This window comes from Hypomesus nipponensis, chromosome 18 (genome assembly GCF_054491055.1).
Source record: "Hypomesus nipponensis isolate SF chromosome 18, ASM5449105v1, whole genome shotgun sequence".
NCBI lineage: Eukaryota > Metazoa > Chordata > Actinopteri > Osmeriformes > Osmeridae > Hypomesus > Hypomesus nipponensis.
In genome coordinates this window covers 18640001-18647846 of record NC_140378.1, presented here as the reverse complement: position 1 = coordinate 18647846, position 7846 = coordinate 18640001, and positions in this window count along the sequence as shown.

The following is a 7846-nucleotide window of genomic DNA, read 5'->3' as shown; positions in this document are numbered from 1 at the left end:
CTCCCCTCGTGCTTTCACTACTCCATCAGTCGACTCTGTTCTTCATTATCTCTGAACCATCTGTGGGCCTGTGGAGGTTAGCGATGGGAGGGATGCTGGAATGACGCCATGGCAACCCCTCCCAAACTGCGCTGACCTTTCAACAGGTTAGGCAGACAAAATGACAGGATTTAATAAAAGTGTTGCACCCTAAAATAGAAACGTATGCCTCCTAGTCGTCCGGCAAAGAAACATTTGGCATTTACTTATCAAGGACTGAATGTCAACTTGATTCTTCATCATGACTCTACATAGGATTATAGTTCCATTTGACTGCTATTCTAGATAAAACCCGCCTGGAAAAAAACTCATCGAAACCAACCAAGTTTTCTTTTATTCTGTCTTTGTTTCTGTAAACTCCCTGTCCACAAATATCCCCTGGGGGAAAGTGTGTTCCTAATCCTACCAAGCCCCCAATGCTTATCAGGAAGTTGATTAGAGGAGACTTTAAAACCGTGTTTGTTCCCGCTGAGCTGGAGTTGCTCTGTTCACCGCGGGAAAACTCCCAAATTCGAGCGCCACTGATCTCCTGCCACGTAGCCCAGAGCCCCACCCCACCTTTGCTGCGTTTGTGGATGTTTGGCTCCCGTTGCAATCACAGAGAACCATAGGTGTTCACATCCCCATGGTTACCCTAATCAGTCCTTGAGACGTCTGCAAGCACCCAATGTTAATTCAACAGTGCCGTTAAAGACTTCATTTGCAATAACTAGCATATTTTACAGAGACAACAAAACAAGGAGAACAATCAAGAGAGGACAGGATGATCTCAGCACCCAGGACATTTTTCTATCGATTCTCCTCCCTCCTTTTTGAACTAGAACTGTTCATTTACATTTACATTTAATCATTTAGCAGACCCTCTTATCCAGAGCAAGACTCCCATCATTGAACTATTATTTCAAGGATGCTTTCATACAGTAAACTGTCTCTCCTAGCTGCTAGCGACTTGTGTTTTCTGTGGATTTGTTCCTATAATGTAACTCACATATTGTAACTGAACTGCTTGTCATTTTGTGTTGCTGATTCTGGTCCTGTGAAGCGATTTCTCGTGCTGTTAAGTTGACAGCAATGATGCCTGACATTATGGGATGCATAAGGGCAAGCTAGCCAATGTAACCTTCTGTCACGCAAGCGCAGTCTCAGTTAGAGGATGCACCACGATCCAGGAATGCTGAGCAGGAGAGACAGGCTCTGCCTCAAAACAGACTCTCTGCCTCCCTCTGCCTCTCTCTCTGCCTCCCTCTGCCTCCCTCTGCCTCTCTCTCTGCCTGTCTGTCTCTCTCTACATCTCTCTCATTCTCTGTCTGTCTGTCTCTGACTCCTTGTCTCTCTTCCTCTCACTCTCTCTTTCTCTGTCTCTCTATGTTACTGTCTCGTATTGTATTGCTCTCTTTCTCTGTTTCTCTCTATGCCTCTCTCTGTCTCTCTCTCTCTCTCTCTCTCTCTCTCTCTCTCTCTCTCTCTCTCTCTCTCTCTCAATCCCACCCAATCTTCCCCATCTCTCGCTATGTGTCTCTTTGTCTCTTTTGCTTTCATGAATGCACCCACACAGACGTTTATGTTGAGAGTACACGCACACACACACACACATTCACATCACCATGCACGTCGTTCAGCGCTCTGAAGAAAAGCAGAAAAATGGCCCATCTGTGAGCTCTTCTGGCAACCAATCAGAGACATTGTCATTCAGGCCACTTGGTCTTCTTGAATGCTGGATGCAGGGCGCATTCACAACTTTCTGGCTTTCGTTTTTTACAGTTGCTGTTTGAATAGAATGGAGAGCCCTCGCCGTGTCTTCTATTTCCACTCCAAGAGCGAATTTCAAAAGGCTATCTTTTTTAGAAAAAAACACGTTTAAATCTCACGCCCTCAAAGTATCTTTCATGTTGTCGTTGTTTAAGAAAGAAATCATGTAACAAAGACTCACTGGTACACAATTCAGCTCTGCAGCTTGGAGAAGACTTATACGTGAACGCTACTGAGACTAACATTTGATCTCTTCAAATGTTCAAATGAAAGACTGCTAAAACAGTATTTCAGCTGTGGAGATCAGCCACCTCACTCACACATCTGTGCCATACACCAACCCAGAAATCTTATCTCGCTATCAAACCTTGGAAAAGCTCCTTTGACAACTTGGCAGGTAACCTTATTCACTGGGTCTAAACCTGCAAGCAGCTGTTGCCGGGTATCTGGCCTGGCCCTCTTCAAAACACTGTGCTTCTATCTTAATTCCCATCAAAGGCTGCTAGCGTGACTTGTTTGGTACCAGACTTCAGCTTCAAGCCTCTATCGTCAAGCCTGCGGTGGTCTGGAATCACAGTTGGAATAACGGGGTGGTTTCTCTCCTCCATCTCCCCTATCTGACGTCTGTTAGGGGCTGTGGGAACAGTGAGGATGCCTTGCTTAGGTAAGGTGTGTGTGTGTGTGTGTGTGCGGAGATATAATACATCCTAGTCATACTCTGTCAATAATGATAAGAACGGCCTCGAACACTCACGCGCACACACACACACACACACACACACCCCTTTCCTAAGCAATGTGTTGTACCAACCCCCCCACCCACCGCCCCACAGATCTACACACACACACACCTACACACACACACACACCACTGAAGACAGAACACAGATGTTATCTCTGTGTGTCAGCAAGCTTTCGTTTGCCCGGCTAAGCCCGTTTATTTATTTCAGAGCTCAAGGTACATGAACGGGCCGAGAGCAAGGACAACAGAGACATCAATATCCGCTGTCGTGGTTGGAGTCCTTTCTGGCGTTCCCTCTGGCGTGTTAGCTGTCTGTGCCGGGGGACGCGGGGAGGGTGGAGGAGGGAGGACAGGAAAGATAATTAACGATTCACAGGAGGATACCTCATTGAGGCGAGGTTGAATCGCCAGTGATACATTCGAATGAAACTAGAGGTGAACGAGAGAAGCTTAAGGGACGACTTTGCCCGCGTTGTCTGTTAATCTCTCCTCTCTGTCTCCAGATGTTAGCTTCCACCCTTCCTGTCTTTGAGCGTTAAGATGTGGAGGAAGGGAGGCGCATGAATGAATCCTGTAACTTTCTCTAACTCTTAAGGTTTGATGCAACGCAAGAGGCACTTCAAGAAGCTTAGTCAATACAAAACGGGGAGATGTTTCACACAGCAGGCAGTTTGTTTGAGGACTTTGCAAAGTGTCAGGGTTATTCAAACTGCAAACTTGACTTTAAGTTGTGCCTCCTCTCAAAAACAGTTCTACAGTCTCCATGGTTTCGTCCAGAATATTCTTTCTCTCTATTGATTTGGTGTTATTCTTCCGTCATCCCTCTTTAAGGCTCCATTCATTGAATCTTTCAAACATTTGACTTTTTAGAAAATCTATTTTAACAGCACAGTGAGCTGGGCTCATATCCAACTTCCCGGCAATTTCAGTGAATCGACAGTCCTCGGTCAAAAGACTCAACTGAAGCAGGACTGAACTGGACAGACAGACTGCGAGGAGACGATCCTTCATGTACGTCTGCTGATTGGATGAACTTGGATGAATGACATGAACTGACGATGATAGGACCCTGATGACGGACCATGAGAAGAACCACACACACGCCGACACACCCGGGAAAGATACAAGTGAGAACTAGCAAAACAGAGAACTTGCAACTTGATGCTCAAAACAGGACAGGGGAAGAGCAACAGCAGCAAATGCTAATCGATAAAAAAATTCAAACAACTGACCAAATTTACTAAAACTAGTCAATTAAAATGTAAACTAAACCTAATGTATTTTGTCTTATAGCAACTAAATGATTAGCAAATCACTGCTGAATTATTTTTTGAAGGCATGACAAAGATGAGAGTATGATGGAAGAAATGGATGGAAGGAGAGGAATCAAGGTTGAGAATGTTGCTAGCACTAACTGGTTACTAGGTAACACGTAGACGGGAGGTAAAGCAATAAGTAGTTGTTTGTATTCTGGACTTCTCAAGATCTCTTTCACTAACAGTTGTTAGCTGTGGATGTAAACAGTACAATGGAAGAAATGTTTCCTAGGGTGTGCACCGCAACAAAACCTCTCTCACTCACTCACTCACTCACTCATCACTCACTCAGTCAGGCAGACTCTTTGTGTGTCTGCATGTGTGTGTGCCTGTTTTGTGTGAACATGTGTGTCTATCTTCATAGGAGTATTCTTACCAGTTGCTGACAAGAGTTACCAAAGCAAAAGCTGTGGCACAGTAAAAGGGCTTCATTTTTCCAGGATTATATGATCGAAATGAGCAGAAATTGATCAAATCAAAGGGCCCAAATGTGACGTCCTCCTCCTCCTCAGCCGTTGTGTCTATTTCCCTTTAAGAGGACGTCGGAAGCAGAGAGAGCATCTTTCTTTTTGTCCGCAGCACGATTTGTTTTGCGTTGTGGCAACCTTTTTTGACTTTTGTTGATGCACTCTTCAACACTGCTCACTATCATGAGACACTCACTCACATGTACACCACTGATTTACTGACTTACATACCTCACCTTTGTTTATGTTAAATTAGTATTCTTTAATAAATTACCACAGCAGATAGTCGTCTTGCATGTGTTCCCCTTTGTTTTGTCGCAACCACTGAGCCGGGTTTGTGACACAAAAAAACTAATACAATCAACAAACACATATTCAATTTCCACACGATTCTGTCAGCTAACAAGTCACTCCTTACCTGAATCTGTATAAGGGGGGAATGCACCTAACCCATATCCCCAGAAGTTGACCTTTATTGTAAACCTCTGCTGGATGGACTAGCCAGATAATACCATAGTGCAGGTGGTTTTGATGCAGACTCTACACTGCATTGCAGAGGTGTGAGCTCCCCAAACAGTCAGAAGGGAAACCAGAGGCCTTCTGGAGATCTCTACCTTCCGTTTAAACTTCCTACTCAACACTGACCTTGCTGGGACCAACCCCCCGCAGCGAGAGCCGTGCAAACTGTACTGCCTGAACATGACAGATGGGGTATGCTCAGTCTTGGTTCTGGGCAGTGTCTCCACGTCAGAGGCCAGATTGCTAAAACTCCCTATCTGCTGACATGTGATAAAAAGTGGACATGGTTCATACAGCTGTGAACATATGTACTGTATAATATACAGCGTATACACTGGACACTGTATACTCTGGATGGAAAGTAACATTTAGTGTGTTGGCAGTGTAGTCATTCAATTCAGTGAATCAATTCAATTCAATTCTGAATTGAATTGAATTCTATAGCTATATACATCTGTATACATCATTGGAGTCTATAGCTGTCTATGTCTCTCTTCTGATTGGGGGGTACAGCAGTGCCCTGGGTGAATGGACCTGAATGGAGCGTGGTGCCAGTGGGCCAAAGTCAGGCCTTGTGTGAGCAGCAGCAGCAGGGCCGCAGTACCAGTGCAGCCCCCTGCTCTGCTCCCAGTCCCCTCTGGGTCTATTCAGATGCTAATGAGGTGCACGCACACGTGCACACACGTGCACACACTTACATACATGCTAACACTCTCAGGGTCTCATCTACTAACATCGTGACCGCAGCTTAATCTGCGCCTTTGCCCAACCGCAAATAGCGCATGGTGTTTTTCCGCATTTTGTGTGGTATTTATCAAACAAGATAATTAACCATTAGTGTTAATTAGCGCACCGTTAAAAGACGGGATAATTCGCCTGCATGCTACTGCCACCATGGGTGATTCAAAAAAAACAAAAGTTCAGGGAACAGGAGCTAGAAATATACACACCCACTTTCCCTTATATCCTCCCAGCAGCGGTAATCTGCGTTTTTACTCAAGTGCGCTGTCTTTGTAAATACGGTGTTATGTCTTTACCCGCTATTTCACGCCTGAAATGGGCGCATTCCTGTTAGTAAATGAGGCCCTCAGTCTCTCACATATATAAACAGGCACACACACACTGTAGTCAGACCAGATCCATCCCATTCCGTAATCTATTGACTCATCGTGTCGCGTCGTCGTGTCCAGCAGGGGTCAGAGGTCAGCAGGAGGAACCATCCTGATTAGACAGAGGGGCTCCTCTGCTCCCTGCAGGACTCCTGGTAGATACCAACTTCCTCCTAATGAGTTAGGGATGACTTTGAGTTTATTAGTCCCCTAGCATCAGTCTCTCTCCCTCACTCCCCTCTCTCTCTTTCTCCTCCCCAACGGGTAATGTGTCATACGTTCAGTCAGGGTCATTTATAAATACCGGCTGTACGTTCATTTACAGAGCAAGAAGGGTGACTCCTGTTCGCTTGGATGGATGAGTGGTGTGTGTGTGTGTGTGTGAGTGTGTGTGTGTTATCTCCATGCTTGTATGGGGATGGTCAAAGTGCTGTTGGTATTATCTTTATTATTAAGATATTATACTATCTATTATCTTGATGGTGCATCTCCCTTTGTGATCTGGTTTAATAGGACACACTTGCTTGACACCACACACACACACACACACACACACGCACACACTGGTGGGTTGAAACCACAGCTGCTGTTAGAGTGGATGATCCTACCTCACACACAGCAGGGCTAAGGTCAGAGTTCACGTTGCCCGCCAGGCAAAACAATAATCAACAGCCCTGATTACTGAAGGTCTGATTTGACTGCTTTGTGACAGATATATCCTAGTTTCTACAAGGACAGCCCTTCTCTATTGAGTAGTAGGGAAAACATGAAGACTGTTGATGTAGCCCTTGCTAGCTAATTTGGATGTCCACATCCTTTTGATTGGTAAGCTTTTACTTACTTACAGAAAGCACGGAATATGAATAAAAGCAATCCCACGTTGATCTAAGAAGTCACATGAATATATAGTTTAGCAGTTGTTGATATATGAAGTGTTTTGGCCTCCTGTTCTCACGTTTAGCATAAAGGCAAAAATCTGATATCAATCTCAAATTTTACAGTTTTTCTTGTTACTCAACTGAAAGGGGAGAAAATAGGATTGCTTTTCTGCTGTTCAACATAATGGATGACCTTAATTTCCGGAGCCAGGTGTTAGTCACTGTGGTGTTTTCCTACACTTGCTGTGTTGCACCAGCCTGTTAGAGATGAAGAGGAACAGTATGACGAGGATTAGAGGAGCGAGAGAACCTGGGTCTGGAGAGGCACACACTCACTCACACACACACGCGCACACTCTCACACACTCTCACACACAATCAAAAATGCAGTGGAACAGACGTGCTGTTGTCTGCATGTAGACAATAGGGTCCTAGTGTTAGCCAGCTGGCAAGTTCCGAAGCACACTCCCTGCTCAGGTTATGGACAATGTTTCAATCAACAGTTCGGCAGGAAACACAAAGCAAAACAACACAGATATGCAACAGGACAAAGGACAGCAAGACACATGACAAGCAACTGTAGACACAAACACACATAAAACTAAAACACAAGAGACAAACAAAACACACAACAAAAGGAAGACAAAGATGGAAAGAGGGAATAGATAGTTTCCACCACTCAGAGGCATGATAGCATAGATGACAACAGCTGAGAGGACACCAGACATGCAGCAGCTGGACGCTGAACGTTGGTCCGCTGTTCCGGTACTTTCTACCTGCCATGTTGAAAGGCTCGGCGGCTGCTGTCCTTAAACAGGAACAGTCGGAAGGCGAGAACTCTGGGCCGATACGTGTCACACAGTTGGACAATCCACTCTGACACACAGGGCTTCAGCTGGGAGCACACACACATTCACTCTCACAAACACACATTCACTCACACACACTTTCACGCACACAAATTCACACACACACACATAATTCACTCACACACACACACGTTCAGTCTCACACACGCACGAACTCT